This window comes from Corapipo altera, unplaced genomic scaffold (assembly GCF_003945725.1).
Source record: "Corapipo altera isolate COAL_440 unplaced genomic scaffold, ASM394572v1 1, whole genome shotgun sequence".
In the NCBI taxonomy this organism is placed as follows: Eukaryota; Metazoa; Chordata; class Aves; order Passeriformes; family Pipridae; genus Corapipo; species Corapipo altera.
Genome location: NW_020884873.1, coordinates 25436979 through 25460463, shown reverse-complemented (window position 1 = coordinate 25460463; position 23485 = coordinate 25436979). Strand labels below are relative to the sequence as shown.

The 23485-nt window shown below is 35.3% G+C and overlaps 1 protein-coding gene across 2 annotated transcripts in view; it reads right to left on the bottom strand.

Annotated features, from left to right (window-relative positions):
* MGAT4C (MGAT4 family member C) overlaps positions 1–23485 on the bottom strand; it is a 323806-nt gene that overhangs the window by 31326 nt on the left and 268995 nt on the right. For both annotated transcript variants that reach the window (XM_027663574.1, XM_027663584.1), the window contains 3 exons: positions 23259–23355; positions 21862–22043; positions 3141–3272 (listed from right to left, as the gene is read on the bottom strand). The gene's annotated coding sequence lies outside the window, so the exon portion shown is untranslated. The remainder of the gene's footprint in view (positions 1–3140; positions 3273–21861; positions 22044–23258; positions 23356–23485) is intronic.

Sequence of the window (23485 nt, the reverse complement as noted above, 5' to 3'; positions counted from 1 at the left end):
GAAATACTTTCAGCAAACCATCAGCAGCACACATAGGAAGTGTGTGACAACAACAATGTGCATGGACCCCAGAAACCACAGCAGCTTTAGAACCTCCTAGGTGTACCTCAGGGACTGAAGGACTGTCAAATTTGTGATTTACAAGGAGCTATAGAAATGGACAGAAAGGACACAATATTAGATAGTGAATTTGATGGAGTGTGGGACTGGAAGATGATGAGATTTGAGTCTTCATTGTTGGTGGAAGTATAAATTTAACAAGGAATTTTGATGGGAAATACTTTTTATAGACTAATCAAAAAAACAAACTGGAATTACCAAAGTATTATCGGGTCTGGAAAAGGCATAAAACCAAGAATTAATTCCTGTGTCACTGTTTCCCCCACTTTTAGCTACGAAGTAGTACCTTGAAGCTGGCTGACAGCACCATGAACAGAAAGAGCAATGCTTTCAACCATCAGGAAAGAATTAATTCTTTGGTTTAGTCATCTAAGCATTAGTCATGTAATCTATGCTGCTTGCAAAGGTGCTCATTATAAAGCAATTAAACATATGCTAAGATAGCTGTTTAAAAACTGTGCTCTGAATAGGCAGATTGTGTCTTTCCATTTATTCCACTTTTTTAAGAGTAAATTTAGGTAGGATAACTCCTGTCTTTAGATTGTGATGTAGTTTTTTGAGAGTTCTAGACAAGCAGAACCATTTTCTCCAAATTTTATTTTAAGCAGATTGATAGAATCCCATGACAGGAGTAAGCAAAAGAACATGGAAATAACAACTACGTGGCAAGCAGCATGAGTCAAGTAGGAGAAAAAATGCAAAATCTTCTTAGTGCTATATGGTTAATTTTTCAAGGACATAAAAATCCACAGTGTCATAGACTACTAATAGAGACAGCTTGTTGTTCTTCATGGACTTTTAACTTGACCTGTTCTTATGTAATTACTTTTATTTTTCATTGCTGAGTCAGGAGACCTATTCCTATTTTTGTTGCTATATGGATAATTCATTAAAACCTATGCTGCACAGGTTAACATTAATTTGAAAAAAAAAGCCTGCCTCTTTGGCCCAAGAGTTGCTTCTATTTAACTAAACCATGTTAAAGCTAACTAAAGAAGAAATAAATGAAGAAGTACAAGGTAGTGAAACAAGCAAGAGAAAACAAAATATCTGTCAACCAAAAAAAAAAGTCCACTCAGTCCTCCAGTCTTTGAGACAGAAGTTTTGACAAAATTTAGTTTAATATAAGCAAGCCCCAAAAGCATAGCCAAAAAAAAGTATTTGAAAGGAAGAGGGAATGATCACTTCCCATTCTCTTTCAATCTAACAGGGTCCAGTCAAAAACTAGAAGTCTCTTAAAAGCTTCTCCTGTAACATACATTGTAACCACCACAGCAACTAACTGGTTAATTATAATTTCCCTGTTGTGGTAGAAGATTACAAATGAAGCTTCCTTCTAGCTCCATGTGTTCTGCAGAGTAATGTGATAGTAGGAGAAATACAAGGAAATGGCATACTGGCAATCAGTTCTGCTTTTGACAACAAAACTACTGAAAAATGTATAAAGCTGTTAAATAAACTCAGACATTAAATAAAAAATTTAGGCTCTTTCTGTGTTCTGAAAAATGACATATTTTAATCAGAACAGACATAGTATTTTTTACAGTACATCATTTATGATGGAGTTCATACAAAAGAAATAGGATAGACTGAGACAGACATATCTAATTTCTGAAGCTTTCATCACTAATATTTTATCACCCTCACCGATCTGCCCAATCTTGAAGAAAAATGTGACACAACTATAGAATTTATCTGCATCAAACAGGAGGTAAAATGCAAACTACAATAGAGATGTCAAAGCAAAGTATCGACTTTGCTCACTGTTAGCTGAAACAGTGCATGGAGTGTTTTATTTGAACAGTAGAAACAAATTAGCATACACAACTATAATGGTATGTCCATTAAGAGAAAAATATGATTAATGTTATTTGTAGGAAGGTATTTTTTTATATCCCTTTTATACTGTCATTCCATTAACATCCATTTGCTTTGATGAAGATTACTGTAGGAATTTTTTCAAGTTTAACATATCAAGATTTTTGATTTATCAATATTAGAAAAAATATAAAAAGAAAATTATTCTTTTTCTACACTCACCGATGAATCCCAATAATGCATCAAGGAGCATTTGCTATGGTAAAGACACTTGAGGAGACCATAGAGTTCAAATAGTTTGGTAGGTGAATCTGCTTATATTAGTGAAATGGGAAAATATAAGAATAGAATCACTGTACTGTGATCTGTAGTAACTCTATCAGTTATGTTGAGGTACAGTAGGAATAACACATTTGCCTATGGAAAAGGGGAAACAATGAATTTACATAGAAAAAAATATGAACTATGATTCCATTAATACATGTCAGCTATACAAGGCTGACCATGAATAACCCTTTGATGGTAATATAGTGTTATATGAGATTTAAAGACCACCTCAACAATCCCTGAGTGAAGTTCCTTGTTCGTTCTGCCTAGGCTGTGTTTGATTCGGGTCACAAGGACATAGCCATATAATTTGCAGACAGCCCAGAGCAAACAGTGGTGCAACTCCTTATCAGACCAAATGAGACTGTGGTTTGTGATACACCTCTCTCTACCCTGTCACTTACATAAGAGAAAATCAACTTCATTGTCATCCCTTTTTAGCACAGTATGTTGGTGTGATATGGAGCAGCTCCTGAAAATCTAGTCCAAAGACATTGGTTCTCCAGGATGCTTATCTGGATATACTGCGCTTGAGACAGCAGCTGACTCTTTATACCTTTTCTGTCTTACAGTCACTGCATTTTCACAGTAAGATAGCAGTGTTAGTTGGAGGGGTTGTCAATGGAGTTCATACAGGTCTGTTCCTACTCGGAATGGGGCTATAACCAACACTAGAAGAGGTCAGCTGTGGTTTTGTCCAGCCAAGGTTTGAAAATCTCCAAGAGTATTTCACTGCCCTTCTAGCAGATTTTTCTTGCCCAAGTGTCTAATCTGAAACTCTCAAACTTTAATCTTTGACATCAGTAGAGAACTAAAGCTACCATTATGTTACCTGATATTAAATATGGAAAGAAAAAAATAATCAAAACACTTACAACATTTCATTTGTGCCACCAGACGTAGGAACTGAAAACTTTCAGTGCAATATCATCTCACAACAGCTCATAAGAAAGACATGGAAACTCTCCTAGTAGAATGTCTTACTATTTGGATATCCAAGTCAGAAACTGAAAGAGAAGAAATAAAAATATTCTTTTTAAATCTCATCAACTTTATAAGGGACAACTGCGATAACTACTACCATTTTAGTTCAATGGGAAAGATATTCTATTATCTATAATACAATTAAAATTCAAATGGTATTCAGCCTGTATTTTAGAATCTGATAATTAATACTCAGTATTACTAAGATTCAAGTAAACCCACATCCTTATATCACACCCTCAACAGTAGTTTAAAATTCATATCTGGAAAGAAATAAGTGCAAAGAAGAAGGTGGAAGGCAAATCACAGTCAGAAGTGTGCTATACCTTACTTGAATGAATATAACCAGACGATAATACGATTGTGAATCTCCAATGAATCAGTAATATTTTCATCAAAGTAAATCAGATGATCCTAATTCTGAAAGCATTATTAAACAACTATAAAAAGGGGAATATGAGAACATATTTCTTACTGACCTAGCAGCTGTTCTATGACCTGCAGAGGGGAGGGGAGGGGTGGGGAGGGGCAGGAAGGGAAGGGAAGGGAAGGGACGTGAGCCAACAGGTTCATGTTGCTCAGGTTCAGTCAGCTGTAGTTAGAGCTGGGGAAAAGACCCAATGTCTTTGACAAACTGTTAACTTCTTAATCTGGGACAATGTTACCACATACAGTTTTCTACTCATTAACGCCACTATACATCTGCTGTTAAAATGAAACAAGAATGTTTTTCCTATGCTGAAATGAGAAATTATAGTCTCACTTAAAATTATAGTTTTAGAACTTCCCAGTATTGGAACAAATTCAGCATAGGAATGCAGTACTAAGATAAATGGTTGTCTGTCCTTTGCCATTAAATCCTTGGTGATGTTACCTGTTAAATACAAAATTTGAATTGACAGATAGATTGTTTCTGTGATTCCTCCACATACTAAAGTACCCTTTGGTCTTCAGAACAAAATGAAGTCTGAGTAGACAGCATAAAACCTACTTAAAAATAGCAAAGAAAATTGCCAAAATGATAAATTGTTTTATTATTGTAGACATAGATTTTGGTCAATAGTATATTTGCTTATACTGTGGGGAACTTTACACAGCTATAAAAAGAGAGCTGTTAAATTATAGAGGATGATGATGATGATGATGATGATGATGATGATGATGATGACAACAATAATAATAATACAAAAGGGAGCATGTTGAGTTGTCAAGAGGAAAAAAAATCAGAGCATAATTTGGAAAAGCAGAATTTGTGTCTAAATTACATGCATTCTCAGGCTCCTAGCAATGAAAATCATCTCAGCACTAAGCATTATAGGGAGTAAAGATTCTTACAGTGTCAGCTAGCCTTATCTCCAGCAGTTTATCATGAGGCTGTACATGTGCATATGAGGAAAAAATGGGGGGAAAATATGAAAAAAACCACCAAATGTGAAGAAGTTTTACTCTGGTCACTGAAAAATAATTAATGTATAATTTAACACTGATGTCTGACGTTTATATATTGCACTGTTTCCACTATATGACAGTAATATTCTCCTAGTTCCTGACACGTCTCAGAAAAAAGTGACTTCTTACTAAGGAGTTTCTGCTTCTGATAGAAGTAAAGGAACAACATGAACCAAACTAACAAAAGGGTGGATTGGTCAAAATTATACTACCCTTTTTTTTTGGAGAAGACTGAGAGAAAGATTGTGGAAATTGCCACAGATCCACTGAAATCACCTTTATCTGCCATCTCAGAAATTGTTCTTCAGTTTAAGTTTCCCTCCCCCAGATTCATTTTTCATATCAATGGACAAAGAAAAGGAAGGTAAAGTACAAGTGCTGTTTCTCAATTTCTCTGATCAGATTTTGATGTGTATAAGCTACTGAAAATAGTGAATCAGAATCATACATGGAAATTATTCTTAAGTGATTTTTTAAAATGGCTTAGATTTTCATACATTGCCTATTAATAATATATTGTCCCCATATTCCTTTGTGCTAAGAGTAGTATCTTACAATTGACAGATTATGGTGTTCTAGGACTGTACTGGAAGGGAGTTCACACCAATGTTCTCTATAATCTTTAAAATAATTATAAAGGATATTTTTCTTTTTCAAGTAGTCCTCATGGATGATAGGCGAGCCTGTCCCTGTGGCACATTTTTCCAGTGCTTATTCTTTAATACCTTGAAACCTAGTAAGAGCCTTTCACATGGCAAACATCTCCTTTAGTCGTCTGCCAGAAACGAATGCTGGCAGCTGCTCTGAAGCCCATTCATTGAACCTGTAGCATTTCTAGAGCAAAGCTCTCTTTAATGTGAGGGACACTGTGCCAAGTCAACCTGTTTTTGTACTATGCAGTCACAGCTCTTGTTTCCCGATGTGAATCTCCAGGGCTTCCTAAGGACTTAAGGAAAGAAAGCAGAGAATGGAAATGGACTGTTTTTACATAGATTCATCTCTTTTAGTAAAGGCAGTTTCTAAAGTGTAAATAGAGGGAACATTTTCCAGAGACATTAAGTATAACAGTTACAGAAATTTATAAATGTATTCCTAAAGATATTAAATTTGCCTAGTGAAATCTATGAATCTGTGTAAGTCCAGGAAAATAAAATAAAGAAATAAAAATACATAGATACATACATACATACATATATATATATATAAAATTCTTTACATTTACCAGCTGATGCCACCTTTGATTGTTTTTCACAGTAATACACAGTTTTCATGTCTGCAATATGGGCTACAATATTTAAAACATTAGTTGAATAGTTTAAAGAACTAATTTAATGTGAATTCTAATTGTCCTGGACTTCAAAACTGGTCCATACCATAATTTTACGTAATATTCTTTTTGCATCTCTGAATAAATGAGTGCTTGCTAATGTAAGCATGTTGGACTTATCATTAGAATTTAGTAAGATATTAAAAGCACTTGGAATTTTTTAAAACCTTACCTTTATCTTCCATTTTCATTCAAATATAAGTTTTAATACCCATCTACATTCTTTCTTTTTTCCTGTTTAACGTTATTCTTTGGTTTTACACAGCCACTGTGTGGATTTATACTGCAGAAAAGTGCAGTTTTTGTCATGAATAGTAAGTGGCTATCAAAGCCATTTAATCTTTGCAGTCATCTGTACTATTCATTTAGAAAAATGAATTTCTAATAATTGTTATTGTATTATGCATTCAAATAGTAAAGAGGATTTTCATATATGTGTTCAAATCGAACCAGTATGGTTTTTTTCTCAATTTCAGCAGAAATGCAAACAAGCCAATATATTTATCATTCAGAAGGACACAGCTAGGTTTACAGAAGAAATGTCTCTTTCTCATTTATTAGGACAGAAGAAACAATTCCTCCCTGCAGATTGACAATGTTATTCCAGTGGTAATCTTGTGTAAATGTCAGAAGCAGTTTCCTAGAAATGTGGTGTGGCTGTAAGGATTGCTGAAAATCAGAAAACCCTGCAAACCCAATCTGAACCCCTAAATATTTCCAAAGGACAAACTTCATAAGCTTTAAAAAAGTTTCAATTTTTTCCCCTAATTATTAGAGCCAGGTGAGCATGTTTTGCAGTGCTGTAAAGATACATAAGTGATCTATTTACTGCATGACATGTTGTGCTGGGAGAAGCTCTCCATGGCCAATGTAATCATGTAGAAACAAGCTGGTCCAATAGAAAATAGAACAGTGTAAGATAAAAATACACAAATACTACACAGTTGCAATCAGCACTTATTAAATAGCAAATGAAATATATTGTAACAAATTTTTCATATGTACAGAAAAAAGAGTAAACGAACAACATAAACTTAACCCATAGTAATGGAAGGTTACATCTATCTAATGGATAAATATAGCATCCAACAATTTATTTTTATTTTTTTTTTATCCCAAACATCTGTACATACAGAAATAGAGACTGTAGTAAATAAGAAGTTAATGGTGGTGAATTACAGGAATATGTTTAGCTTTTTTTTTATTTCACTAACAGTGTGATCACTGTGACCACTAATAATGCCCCACTATGGCTTGGAGTAAAACAGAAACAAAAATAGGAAGTTATAAGTACTGAATCCATGGTAAGCAAAGTGTAAAAAACCAATACCCTTAACCACTATCTTACCACTGTAAAATATAAAAGTAAATTTGTATCAAGTATGAAAGAAATATATATTCTGCATACAATAATGACTTTTTTAAAATATTTAATGTCAGAGTAGACTAGCTACATATTCTACCCTTAAATAGTTATATCCTTTTCCTATTCAATAGTATTACAGCTATCTACTTAATTATGATAGTAATTAATTTTAAAAATAATTCAACATGAAAGAACACATTGCAGGATAATTCAGATAATCTCATGATATTTAGATATCTTAAGAGAATTAATTTAATATTAATGAATAGTTGAAATTATTTTTCAGTAAAAAGTGACTGTAAATGTATTGTAATATTTTCACTTTGGTTCTTAAAGAAAAGCTCTCAGTCAGATCAATGGAAGTAATAATAGCTAACATGTTACATTGACAAAATGTCACTGAAAAGTCTTTTACTGAATGATAACACTTAAAGTTCAGCCTCCTTGTTTTATAAATTACTTTTATGTTTTACTTTTTTATAGTTCTTATACAAATAAAAGTGAAAATAACTTTGTCAGAATAAAGACAGTCAAATTAAATTTAGAAGTACTATTGACAGAATAGGAGAATTTTTATATATGTCAGAATTTTAGAGAAATTGATATCCTTAAATGGTGACGTTATACAAATTATTTAATGTGATGTTTTACTTTGTGATATATTTTTGACATAATTATAATATACAATTTAAATAGACCAAAAGCTTTTCAGAAAGAGTGCATAAAGACTTCTGAAATGAACTTCTAGAAGCTGAAAGTGTTCTTTCAATTTATTGACTTTAGTAGACTCTTAGAAATCTATAACCATGTGAGGACATTCTAAGAATAAAGTACAATTTTCATAAAAGATTATTGATTTCTTCTTAATATTTTATCAAACTCTAAAAAATGTGTTGAAAGCTTACAGGTTGTAATTTTGATTGAAAGAGAGCCCAAAAAAAAAGTTTATAATAGAATTTTAAAGCAATCTTGGTTTTCAGAGACTCATAAAAGAAAATGTTTCTTATAATCTTTTGCCCGATTTGACTAAAATTCTTTCACTTAGAAACATTAGGTACTTGAGAAAGTGACAAATGCATCATTTTTATGTTATCACTCCAGAAGGAAAGTGAAGCAGCTTGGTAAGAAATATTTTCTTTGTATTATCTTATATTTCTGTTAAACTCTTGAAGTATGAAGCCTTTCAAAACAGTAATTTTTTGTTACCTAAACCAGTTGGTCATTTAATGAATCTCCTGACAATAGGGTATATTATGCAAAATGTAAACTTGTTACTGGCTACTGATGAGCCAGTTGATTAGGCTTCAAATAGCAGTTCTCAGCATTTTTCTAAATCTGTTTTTAGACTCGCACTTTGCATCTAGAGACATCTCTTCCTACTCTGCAGTCCCCAAATAGTAGTCCAACAATTTAGCTCCAATGCAGCTGTGATTGGATCTCTCATACAGGACACCCTCTTTGAGATATTTGCATCAAAACCTTTCCTCCCATATCCTGACATGCATCTTTTCATCGTGCTCCCTTCCTCACAATTGTTACTATTCCCTTCTCCAGAAAAACTTTGGAAAACTCATCTTTGCTCATCAGATAGATCCCTATGAACAGCACTGACACTCTCTCAGTGAATTTTCCCTCTCAGACACTTCCTATAAGAAAGAAGATGTAGAGGTGTTTCTGTCCCCAGCAAGAAGACCCCCTGAAGGGCACCATTCTGCAAAGCCTTACTTCATTGAGATGACTGGCTCAGTGGAAGGCTTTACACCAGGCACATCACACACTGCCAGTTTGCTCTGTGAGACTGGTTCACACCCCACATTACATGGTGAGTTCTTCATTCATATCCTTACACTGCAAAGCTACTCTCCTAGCACAGCAAAGGTGGAAGGGCTCTGAGTGCAAAGCACAGTATATACAGTACAGAATACAGCAGAAGGAGAAATAAAGAGGAGATAGGGAGCTGGCAAACACCACAGACACTGAATAGCCAGTGGAAGCTGTACAACGTGTTCACACAGGGTAGTCACTTTTTCTTAGATTTGTAATCTATACAGGCACAGGGCCTTTCTTTCACTTCCAGTTTGGGATCCTCACTACAAGAAAAACATTGAGGTGCTGGAACCTGTCCAGAGAAGGACAACAAAGTCAGTGAAGGATATGGAACACAAATCTGATGAGGAGTGGCTTAGGGAATATCTTATCACTCTCTCAAACCACTTAAAGTTGTAGAAAGGTGAAGACTGGTCTTTTCTTCCGAGTAACAAGCAATAGAAGAAGAAGAAAGAGCCTCAGGTTGCTCCAGGAGAGACTCTGATTGGATATTAAGAAAAATTTCTTCACTGAAAGTGTTATCTCTTTCCCTGGGAAAGGTACTTGGCAGCTCTGTCTCTCTTACCTTTCTCCTTTCCAAAAGATATGTTAATAAAAAAAAAATACCTACAGACAAGACTTGCCCTGGTAACTAATTAACATGCACACATATAGGCTATGAGGTCATGGGCACAAATTTGACATTTCCTTGGTGGAAACCTCAGCAGCTCACTTCTGGTCTTTTCTTGCCTTCAGAATCCTGCTCACACAATGCCTCACTGTGCCCTACACCAGCACACAGAATGAAGAAAGCACACTGGGGAGTCTACCTTCAAGCATTCTGGCAATATTAAAATGTTTACCATTTTCACTAAGCTTCTTTCTCTCTCAACCCAGAAAAGCAGACTTATATACCTCTGTCTGTTCTAAATCTCTTGAAGTAGAGAACCCTGACACTCCAGGCATCATCCTGAGTCATCTTTACTCCTCTGCGAACCCAGAAGCTCCTAGAGGAAACAGAGTTATCTAAGTGACAGGTCTACTGATATGTAGTGCTTTAGCGGGCCTGTCACCTGAACCAGAAAACAGAGTCCAGTTTGTATTTCTCTCTCATATCTAGAAGGACACAAACAATAATTAGGTGTCAGGTATCTACAGATGCTACAGATGTTACCGATTATTTGGATATTAAATCTCCTCATGTTAGGTAATATGGCCCTTCCTGCTCTCTGGACAATATCCTCTCTGGAGGTCAGCGGATAGACAACAGGACCTGGAGTTATGGCAGCTGGGACCTCAGAGCTGAACCTGTACCCAGTGGAAGAACTTTCTAAACATTCTGTTGAGTGAGGGCACTGCATGATGGAACAAAAGACTCCTCTGGAGCATGGGAGAGACTATTAACTCCATCCTCATGCCTTTGGTACATCATGCACTGTAAGGAGCAGAACACATCTGTACTTAATAACACATAAATGGGAATGATAGGGTAACATTTGGAACTGGCAGGTTACCTCTGTCCTTCAGGTACAATGCCTGAGCACCAGGTAGGATAAAAACTGTTGGGGTGTGAAGGAACAGGCAACCACCAGCCAGGTCCTGCTGTGTACAACTACAAATCTGCAAATTAAAGAGCTACATGCAGCAAAACAGGCAGGTAAGTCTCCTGTTTACACATGAGTAAACGCAGGTCCTGAGCTCCTTCAGCTTCTAGGTAATGGGCACCAAATCCTCACCTTCACTTATGGAAGCCTCTGTTGTTGTCCCAGGCAGGGCAGTGGTAGGGAAGGTTTTACCTCTGAGACTCCTGTCATCACCTTAGAGGATACCTTTACTGAGGTCAGTGCTGCAGAGATCAACACAGAAGCCCTGACCTCACTGCCATTGCTGTCTTAATGTCAAGAAAGCAAGATCACAATTAGAGCTGAAAAGGACTATAAGCCTGCAGGCTCATTAGAAATGTTGTCACTAGGACAAAAAACAGAGCTATTTGCCACTCCAGAATGTCTTCAGATCAGTCTTTCTGACATCACTAATACATAAATGCATCATGAATTTTATTAAGGTCAGCAAGACTCCTGAATAAGGGCTATTAAACAAGAGTAAGAGTTCGCAAGAGTTGCTACATGTTTCATATTCTGATTTGTCCTCCAGTTCACAGGCTAGTCATGCAATACTGTTTTTTAAAGGTAAATGTGTGCTTCATATGGGAATAAGAAAAAATAATTACTGAGGTATTCAGGAAGAAGTATATTAATATAAAACTTTTTAACATATTTAACAGTTTAGTTAATAATCCAATAGTTAATATAGAAATTTCTAACTGAAGAATGTACTGATACACCAGATACAATTTGATTGCCTTTACCTACTTTGATTACCTTTACTTACTTTCTTACTTTGAGACACAAATAGAACTGAAGTGATTTCTCACAGTTTGGGAACATCCCTGGTCCTGATGGTCAGTAATTTGCTCAACTTATGTACAAACAGGCAAATGAGACACAGTGCAACCCTCTGCCTCATGCCCATCCTTGTCTAGATGTGGAGAGAAGTTAAACTGTGGTATGCATGTATTTCTGGTCGAAAAATACGTATTTAGCATCCCAGAAAGTAGGTCTCACAGGGACAAAAAATGTTGTCCCTGTGTGTCAGCATCCAGAGGGATCCCGTGGTTAGAACTGGGTTCCACAATGCAGACCGTTGTTGTGAAGATTTTTCACTAAAATATTCTTTTGGAGTACTTTCAAATTTAGCTTCAGACAAGTTTGGAAAATCTATTAATCCTGATATACACAATTTTCACATAGTTTATATTGTACTGATTAATATTAGGTCAAATATTAAAGTGTTAATTTATACCAATTTCTTAAGCCGATGACACAATAATGTATTATCACTGCAGATATTTCACTTAATGAGAATCATGTAGAGTCTTAGACTTCCCAAATGACTCTCAGTGAACAACATAATGACCTAACAACTTTCCACTAATTCCTAAGTATGTATATTTATATATTTAGAAAGTCAAAATGCTAAATGCTTACTGATACAGATAGACCTCGCTACCATTGTGGGATAATTGCATTATAAAATTCAGAAAACTAATGAAAGCAATGCTATGATTGATGGAAATTGTAAGTTCAAATGCTATTTCGTTGTTAGTGAAAGATCACTGAAATAATTTTTTTTTTCTACAAGTGATTTTACATGCACCACAAAACTTCATTTTAGGACTATACAGTGGACTACTATCCATTTCAGTTAAATATTTAAAGACGAGCTAAATAACTGATGGAAAAAGATGTTAACGTAATCTAAAATTTGGTAGTATTAAATAGCAAAAAATTGAAGCCTTATTGATCAGTGTGACTAAGGGAAAGAAGGAGGTGTCATCTCTATATATAATCTGAAAAACTCTCGTGTTTACATTGAGGAAAGTATATTTGACTCTTAAAACTGAATATTTTCATTAGATAGATATTGTTTCAATAACAAAGCAGCAAAATATCAGAGCTGATACCTGTCTTGGGAAAACTGAATCCAACAGTTATTGCCTAAAGACTATCTGTGTCAGCCTGGTGAAGAAGATTTACTCTGTTTCCCAGTCTCAGGGTAACAAAGGTTTTAAAGGAATCATCTGGGCTGTTGACCTAATGCTTTACAGCTATACAGTAGGTATTATATCCCAAAGAGTCCATAAAGAGCTACACATTCCTCTATTCACTGTGGGTAAGAAATCATTTCCCCTATCTTACAAAACTTATATCTACAGAGCAGAAGTTCACAGAATGGGAATATAAACTTCCTTGAAAGGAAGTAGGGGAGATCAAAGGCACTGGTCAGTACACTACAACTCTGGATGGATTTATTAGAGAAAATTCTGATAACCTGCTACCAGGCAGTCAACTGTACCTCAAACTACACATGAAAGTAGCATAAACAAACAAAGATTCCAACAGTTCTTACAGATATAACTTTAGGAAAAAAATCCCTCTTCACCTATCACTGCATTCAAAACTTGAGTTTTTTGTCTTTTTTTAATTCTTTTGTTGGAAAGTTATGGTTATCAGCTATAAACCGGGGTGAGAGTTTTGCAAGCAAGCAGAAGCCCTAAGAACCTTAGGGGAAATATTTATGGAATCTGACAAGTCGCTGCAGTTAGATAGGCAAGCTCTTATTTTAACCCTCGGGCTTTCAACACCATTTCTGAGCAGAACATAGGTCCTCGGAAGTAGTTTGGTGACAACATTTTGTGAAATGAAACCCTTAAGATCCCTTTCAGGCATACAAGACAGCACAAAGTATTGAATGTTCAAGTTTATAGAAACTTCTGTGTATAGAAAAACAAAGAATCACTATCCCTTAGAGTTACAGGGGAAATTAATAACTCATGACCAAACTGACATACACTAGGAAGATAAAGTGCTTTTTTTTAAAGCAAAACCAAGAGTTTAGGTTTTAAATTTTCACTTTATTTAAAGAGAGTTTTAGTTTTTAGTTTATTTTTAAATTTAATTCTGCAGTTAAATATGTACATATGCACTAAATTGTGCATATAAATATGTATCTGCATTACATATATGCATATACATTTAATAAAAAAAAATACAGGACTGAATGAAAGTTTAAAATCCCTCAGTTTTCAGTGCTCTCAAAGTTAATGTTTTATGAGAAATATTCTGTGTTGAATGTTCTGCAGATAAATTTTTAGTGAAAGGATATAAGAATGTGGTCTATTACAACTACCATTCCAGAAGAATTGAGTAAATGATCCATAACACAAAGCCTCAGTACATAATTGTCCATACTTCTTGCAAAGAATGTTGAAACAGACTGTGCTCTTTTCAGTAGTTTTAGAAACTAACATTCCTGTCAGACTCCTCTGTACATTTTGTCTTTCTTATGAAATACTAATGTAATTCAACAAAAAACATTCAAATAAAAAGTTTTAAAAAAGCTCAGTGAGAAATTACCAATACAGCAGAAGAGCCTTACATAATTCAGCTGCCACCATCTGTAATTAAGATATTGGAGTATCTCCCTAAATAATCTAGTTTGTAAAAATGATCACGTATGGCTCACAGTAACATTTACGGTATGTTATGACAGGAAAATACAAAGACAAATTCTACTCAGACATATACAGAGGCTATGTTATAATCTGTTTATTTGTGCTGGTATTGTTTCCTTGGGCTATTCTAGGTAGCCTACTGAATCAAGGCACAGAATTACAAACAAACTCTACTTATTGTGAAAGATTTTTCTTTTTTTCATCTTCGTACTGCTTTTGTTGCAATTTTGCCCTATACATAGGACAAAATTGCCTAACTTCTAGATAGTTGCCTATTTAACTTCTACATGACAAGCAGTTTCGGAGTCATGTATTGATCTAGACTTTCCTGATGAAACTGTCCTTGTTGCCTTAATCCTCATCCCTAAAGTCTTATAGCTGCTCACCTACATGATGCCTGAAAGTTGTTTTGAAAGGAAGAAATCAAAAATGCCTGTCTGTCAACATCCTATAGGTTGGGAGGAATTCAGCTCCACGGAGCTCTATTAGGGAAAAAGTGTTTGTTTCTACCTCTTCACATAGAGGCCTTGTGGCAACAAACATTTCTTCTCAGTAAACCCACACTATGTCTCCATGGTCTGGCAGGACTCTAGCTTCAGTGAAGGAATCTTGAAGGAATATGGATGAGAAAGGGGAAAAAAAGGTTATTTTTAATATTATCTAAACTTCACTAAATCTGAACAGACTATCATAGGAGACAAGGAAAGCACTGCATTCAGAAGAAAAGTCACTTGTAAAATCATAACATTTTGCCACTTGTACAAAGAAAAGTTTGTGAAAATCATCTGTAACAAAAAATGTTATGCATACTAAATATCATTGTAGGGGTTTTTTAAATATACTATACAGTTCTGAAAACAAGCTTTAGCTAACATTGAATAAGAAGGTGAATATATTCAGTTTATCAGTGGACCATAAATGTATATATATGTAGCTATGTATATATAGCTACTCACTTTTAGAAAATATGATACCTTTTACCCCATACACCAATAATAAATATATATGTTGTAACATTTACTTCTATTTTTCCCCAGTATTATTCATTTTATATAGCCATAGCTATAAAAGAATTATAGAGATTTAATCCTAGAAAACTATAAAAGTGACAAAAACAGATTTCACTAAAACAGTTGCTGAAAATTAAAAGAATACTTGAAATTAGAATTGGAATGTAACCTTGACATGTGCAACAGTTCCAGAATTGAGTACATATGATCAATGACCTCAACTCAACACTCTCTACTCATGGAAAGAAATGAAAGATCACATACAACATAATAATGACCTATACTTGGAGCTCAAAAGAAGTACTGGACAAGTGATGATAAGAAAAAAGACTCAAATTTTAAGCGAACAGAATTCAGATGCCACAAACAAGGATAAGAATGCTGAAAAGAATGATTGACAAATCTATAAAAGAAACAGGAATGTTACATCACTCTAAAGAGAAAAGAAGAAAAACAAATAAAAGGACTTCTGTTTTGATTTGATCCTCTGCTTTGAAAAGACAGCTAATAGACACACAAGCAAGTAAACTAATTCAATTTCTTACAGTTATAAACAAAATTGCATTAAAAATTCAGTATTACTGCTGAAAGTCAAGCAGTCAAAAATTAGGAAATACCTCAACTGTCTTTTCACTCTCATCACTACTGCCTGTTCACTCCTGGCTTGGCCCCTAGTATATAACTAGAATGATAGTAATATAGACAAAAGTTTTCACTAATCCTGAGGGAACAGTGAGTTGCTCTTTAGTTCCATAATTAGTGAACAATAAGTCAACATGTTCTGCTGCAGATAGGAAGGCAAAGTATTTCCCATGAGGAAAAATGAGCATGTTTTCCTAAAGTGTATTGCACATTAGTTTCAGTCATGAGACAGGAGGCAACTCCAGGATTAGTGAAGTGTTATGGCTGCTCCATTTGCTCAATCCTTGTTTCTGTGTTGATAGTGCCCCATTTGAGTATGACTTACCAGAAGTTAGGGCAGGACCAGCATTTTATTTAATTTTGTAAAAGAAATTTATTGGCTAGCAATGCTGTTTAGCCACATATCTTGAATTAGAGCCAACACCAAAATAAAAAGAGTCTGTAGAATGTTATCCCAGACCACCTAGTTTCTGAAATGTTAAACATAGTATGGTTTAGTTATTCAAAATGAAAGATATGAAGAAAATCCACAGCCTTCATTTGTATTCTTGATGCTGAACACATACAAGTGCTGATAAAATCAATAGTAGATGCACCTGACCAATATGTCTTCATATATTTTCTTAGTTTTCATATATCTTGTTATTAAGTGAATATTGTAATTAAAAAAAATTGTCAGTTTTTCAAGTGCTGAAGTAAATGGTTTAGAGATACCTCAGTCGTGAAGATAGCATTCAACTTATTTTTGTGATTCCAAATGTACTTGGAACGTGGTATAAACTCAACTGAAATAATAATCACATATTTCATCAGTGGTACCCATGTAATGAACTGCTAAAATCCGACCACATCTGAAGAGACATGGAGATGGGTGTTTCAATGTTACTTCAAGAAATGCTGAGTTATCCAGAGTGGGGAAAAAAAAAGTTTGTTTTTACATCCGCGATCACACCTCTGCATCCACCAGTGATAGCACACTAGAATCATTAGTTGGTATTAATGTCATATTACAGTTAATGAAGAGCACCATAGCTACTCATGGAAGCAGAACAGAAAAAGTATTCATACTAAATCACACAGTGCAAAACTTTGTACTGTGCTTTCCCCAAGTGCTAGTGAAAACTGCAGTTGTTCTAAAAGCTGTACTATAATTTGCTTTTTGATAACCACTCAGGAGAAAAAGCACCAGTGAATATTAGCATGACTACTAATCAATTATTAATAGAGGTTGTCTCTGATTACTTATGTAGCACATCCCTAGAATAATGAACCTCCAATTACATTGTCAAAGGGCAATATGGCCAGGCTCAAGCATGCCAAGTCTCATGACCATACTTTTTCCATTCACCTTTTTGAGGTGAGTTTTGTTGCTGGTAAAAATAGCCTTGATTTGGGAAATTTTACTTAATTTAATTTGCAACCAATAAACATTTCCTTTTAATTCCTGACTCATGTGTTGAGAAATGAAGATATAAACTGTCTAAACTCCCCTTCTTCTTGCCATGCATTGTGCTTGGGCCCTTCAGCTTCCACTGATGTTCAGTATAATACTTCAAAACTAAGAGTATCTTCTATGTATTGGGTTGTAGCACAGCAGGCTTTGTTTAGGTCAGTTCTGGGCTGTGCATCTGAAAGAGGACTGGAGCTGGCATTAAGGTCCTGACAATCTTCCCTCACTCTGAAGTGGTCCGGAGCTCAGAATATGAGACAATATGGACTCACACTTGATAAAGAGGATGTATTCTTCTGTAGTCATTTTGTCTCAACAAGGAAAGCCTAAGTTTTACAGGCTGAAAAAAATCAGCCTAAATTTTCCTCACTATTTTATTTCCCTGGATTTCCCAGAAACACTATCTGTGAGCAAATCATATACTTTTTAAACAACTCACCATTTTCCAGAAATCATTCAGGAAAAGATAACAATAATAATAACATTATTCAAAGGTGAAAGTTTTGTCTGGAAAGCATCTTATGTTTCATTCTGGCTCCACTAATGACTATTTTACAAAAAGCAGAATGGTAAATGACATTTAAAAGTTCAAAATTGAGTATACATATTAAGTGCTTATGTTTGAACAGTTTAGAGGCAAATGATATCAGACATCACTGCCATTGTCCTAAGCAATACAATGCCACTATTATCAAGTATTCCATACCTGATAATCAACTGAGCCCATGAAGTTGCATCATGAAGTTAAGATATTAAACAGCATTTTCTATAGAACTTAAAGAAAATGCATCCTGAATACTGATTTAATCTGCCTCATGAGAAATCAAATACTGGTTTATGTATCAAAATACAGTCATTATGGAGTTTTGAAATACAAGTGTGAGATTTTGTAACACATTTACCTACCTTTTACTTAAGAGTCCTGTACTTCTCTGTGGCTTTAACCTGAAATATCAGGGTCCGAGAATGCATCAGGGTGCAATTGTTTTTTGATTTGAGTTGAAAGAAAAAAATATGGATTGAACATGGACAGAAAGATTCAATTATTAAGAAAGGACGGATCAGATTTTGTGATAGCCTGGGATTTGAAAGTGTACAGGTAAGGAGACTTGTGTTCAAAAGGTGAGGGTCATGAGCACTGGATATGAAGATTTAGGTTAAGAAGGTGTAGTGGTTTGAACCTTGTTTTCCCCCAGAGGCTGAAAAGTGGTAACCCCCAGGGGTGCAAACCCCTGGAAGTTTTGAAGTTCTACCCAATGAGCACTCCTGCAGAAATGTAAACATATCACAAGCACCGGAAGAGAAGAGTTGTAGTTTGAGTTGTTAGAAGTAGTAGTTGTTGTTGTAGGAGCCATGAGGAAAGGGACCCGGAGCCCCTCGGGGCCTCTGGGGCCCCCCAGCCCCAGATGGGGGCTACAGGGACCTGGAACAGCATAAAGCTGGGCTAGGTACCTGTAGTTGTGAGCTGGGAGATGTTTTCTCCAAACTGGGCAGCGGCCGGAGAAAAGCAACCGAGTTGGCACTGACCAGAGAAGCGGTGGCAGAGAGCCAGAAGAGATAAGACAGAGCAACAGAGACATGCAGCACCGCAGAGAAGACTCCTGGAAGGAGATTTGAGGAGAAGAGAGCCCGCAGCAGAACTTCGGAGTTCTGGGGGTAGGAACTGTACCAAACCCCTAAAACTCCTTTGAGACCTCCTGGAAAGGAGGAAGATGATGGACTCTTACTTGAAAGAGCCTTGAAGTGCAGCATGCACTGCAGAGAGGAGCTGAGAAGCTCAAAGGCGTCCTGAAGCTGGACCGGGACGGAGAAAGAATGCAGGGGGGTTGACCTTGGGCCCCCTCACTGCTGCTGCTAAGCTAGCAGCCTTGAGACAGAGCACAGAGCTCTGCAAAGGGGAATTTGAATCCCCTGAGGAAGGGACTTTCACGAAGATGCCCCTGCATTTCGTGATATACCTGTGGTGACGCGAGTCTGGTCCCTGCTGGTAGCCCACAGGCGAGGCCTTCGCTTGGACCGAAGGAGAACCGAGGGGCTTGGAGACCCCCTTGTGTGTATTGAACAGAGATCCAGCTACAACAATCTAGTTAAGGCTGCATACATGAGATGAGGAGAACCTGCTGCCTTAGAAGAAGCTGCTACCCTGAGAGACTGGAAGGGATCTGTCCTTCTTTCCCTCCTGGACTTTTATTTGGAGGGGAGAAGAGATCTGATCCATTGTAAATACTATATGTCATGGTAGAGATAGTTGTGATTGTGTGTATAATGTGTTATAGTATTTATTTGTACAGTCATTGTAATATATTCCCTTTCCCCCACTTTGAGTCTAGTTGTGTTTTGTCTGGAAAAACCCATCTCACATTGGGTTGAGATGTGGGAGGGGGGATGGAGCTAGGGAATCGGATTTTGGAGCTATCTCAAACCATGACAGAAGGGCAGATCTAAGAATTTTCAGTCCTCAGTAAATTTACTAAATATATGCTTACATTTCAAAGTGATATACTTCCAAACTTTAGTAGAAGTTAGATAACGTGCATATTTGTAGCAAGGTATCGTTCTGAGTTACACGGTTACATAACATAAAAAACCCAACAAACAAAACCAACCAAACAAAAAAAGCCACAAAAAAGGACACAAAAGTAGTAGCAAAACCACACAGTAAGCTTAGCATGTTAATATACCCTAAAAAGTTCTAAGTCCTCCAAAAGAAACAACTCTATTCTGTCAAGCTTTTAGATCTCACATGCTGTGGATGAGTTTAGTTTCCAGCATGCTTGGGTTTGATTTGCTCTAGACTTTTGTTGTATGTAATTGTACTTCTATGAAGCTTCTAGGTCAAATCAGCTATGCCTAGTGAGTTTAGACACTTACATGATTAGGTTGCCAATAAACTAAAAGAAGTCAGTACTTTGTATATAGGGAACTATTATCTGCCTGCATTCTGTTTTGGCAGTTTAAATCCTTTCCTTGGTTTTGAATATTAATCCTTATTTGTGCAATCCTTATCTGTCTGACTGGGTTATTTTGCTCTGAATTAATGTAAAAAACTAAATCGTTGTGCTACAAATGTACTCTGTTGCATATTGTAAAATCACTGAGATTTTTTTAATCTTTTGCTAAAGAAGAATGATCATAGAAAATTGTGAATTATTCTATGCATGGGAAAAAGTCTTGTGAGTTCATCTAATTAATTGCAACATGGTAAAGAAGATGAGAATGTATTACAGAAAGCTGAAATGTTTTCAATCTCTCTTTTGAAAGATTAGCAGCGACATCTCAATGTGAGAAAAACAATCCAGGGGGAGACAAATCCTGAAGAGTTCTTGAATAGCTAAAAAGACAAGAAATCAATAAGGCCCGTAATTATTGGCACATAGATTTAATGAAGTGTAAAAGTTAGGTGTTACAACAAATTAAAACTCCATTAATGTACATGGGTCATGAAGAACAAAAAATGATTAAGAAAAAATGCATTCTCTTCTTTTCTCATACTCTTAATTCAGAATTATTTTTAATATAAGAAATAGCTGAAGGAGACTTAAAACAGCAATTTAATGGGAATTTGACTTATTATGAAGCAAACCTAAGCACTTTTTAATACTTCCCAAATGGATATAGAATTTTAAACTAGTGACAAGCTTCACTGAATGGACTTGGAAATAATATGAAATGTACTACAGGCAGGTTAATTGGGTTCATTTTATGAAAGCATATTCTAAATTAGCTAAATTTATCCTTTTTTTTTCTTTGTGAGAAAAAAAAGGCTGAAGCTACTACCATTGGGTTTCATTCTGAGATGTAGAAGAATCTGACTGATAGCAGTGGGAACTGGGAAGCTGATAGTTTACACGTGCATCACAGGGAATTCTTAAAAATATTTGTTGTCCATGGGGGATGAATCAGACAGCTTTGACAAATATTTGCAGTAGTATGAGTGTCCTTCTTGTCTTACTCTAAGATTACTGCTGGATAAGTCTTCCTGTTTTCATACAAACCAAGCTTCCGACAGAGATAATATTATTTCCTGTGACATTGTTACACATGTATTTCCCTTGTATTCTACTAAAATGTTACTAATAATTTAGTTTGATGGATATTAACACATTATAGAACAAAATTTAATACTTTGGAGTAAATATTAGTCACAACTTGTTCTATACATACATCTTCACTATACGTGCAATCTATCTACATGCATAATGATACCTAAATGTTGTAGAATTTTATTAGATAAAGCATACCTGGTACATCACAGAAATAGATTATCTAAACACTATGTAAGAAACAGAATGGAACAATCAAAACACAAACACATTTAGCTATCAATTTAAGTAAATTACAGTACTAGAGAAGCATTTGAATTTGTGTCCAGGCATAAAATGCAAGCCCTTAGAATAAAGTATGCACAAAAACCCCTTGAGAACAAGATTACAGTATTTAAGTAATAGCCTATAAAGAGCCTCCATAGTTTTCACACAGGAATCTCACTTCTAAATAGTTAATCCATGTCCTCAATTCTGATTCAGGACATTTTTCTTGACTGTCATTCCCCCATGCTGAGAAATACTCTCCTGGCAATGCCTAATGTCCACGTCTTTCCCAGTAACTGCTTGCTAACCCGTTGGCAGAAGAACCCTATTTGCCCACTGGAAGCTTGATTTTCTGTCAGACTTTGAAAAAAAAGCAGAAGAAAACATCACTTGGGCAGCTATTTCCACTTGGGCATGGGAAAAAGGCAGAGAGAGTCAAAAATAATGATGAGCTGAATTGGACCTCAGGCCAGGCTGGAAAATCTTCCAACCATATTGAGAAGATGACAGCTAAGCACCATAATTATAAAGATCAATATTCTTAGAATCTCTTGTTATTTATATGCCATATTTTTTGACATTATAAATACCTAAAGGAAGTTACATGCAAACCCAAAAATCTCAGCTACCAACAATCAAATGTTTGAGGATATACTGAGAGAAACCATTCTGCTTGAACCACCTCTTAATAAATTTCTGCTGTAGGGTTTGAAACTACTTGATTCTGACAGAAACCTGAGGTAAAACAGAGATGGGAGAGAAGCTATGCCTCAGGAATAAATCACTGCTGATGACAACAAAAATCTATTCCTGTGGAAAACCTACCTTTTTTTCCAAAGTGTGTGCTTTATTGATGGAAATTGCCTAAGTAAAAGCATATAAACCCTGAAGTTACACTGTGTAATTCCTATCAAGTCAGATTTACAATAAGAATAGAGTATTTTTATGAGATTTTTAAGTGGTAAATTCACATCAAACATCAGTCTACTACATTCCTGAAACATTTTCCTCCAGAGTCAACAGTCGATATCTCTATATATCCTGTGGTAGACTCTACAATATAACTTACATTGATTTCATAGTTTAGAAATAGCAAAAGAAAATTTGGGTGGGGTTTTTTTGTTATATTTCATCATTCCTATGATACAGTCTGTGGCAAACCATAGTTCAAGGAAAAAGTTAAATCTTAAATGGCTCATGCAGACTTGAACAATAATTACCTTTTATTTAGAAACAAAATTTAATAGACTTTAGCTATTTGGAAAACTTCTCCCAAAGCCAGTACATGACAGATAACAGGAAAGCAAAAATAAATATTTCATTTTCTGTTAAATGAAAAAATTTATTCCCAAAATTTTACTGGAGAAAGGGATCACTTGGTATATGTTAAATAATCTGGTTTTACCTACTTAATTAATAAACTTCAGATAATTTTACTGAATGTCATTTGATTAAAAAATTCAGAATTCAGAACAAAAAACAATATTAATATTTAAAATTATAAAATTAAGGCTATGTTTGATCAATAACAAAGTGAATGAATCTAAATGATGAATCTAAAAAAAATTATCTGACCTAAAAGATAAGAAGGTGTCTGACTGTGGACCTAGTCTTTGCCCTCCAGCAGCTGCCAGTCAGGGGAAGTTCTGAAAACTCCATAAGAGGTTATTTTCTGCAGGAAAGATAAAAACATGTCAAGTCACCATTTAATTTTTCACATATTTTTGAGCCTAATATTCCTAATTTTAATTTTTTTCTCAATGAGCATGAAAACTAAATATTCCTATAATTTTCAAAAAAAA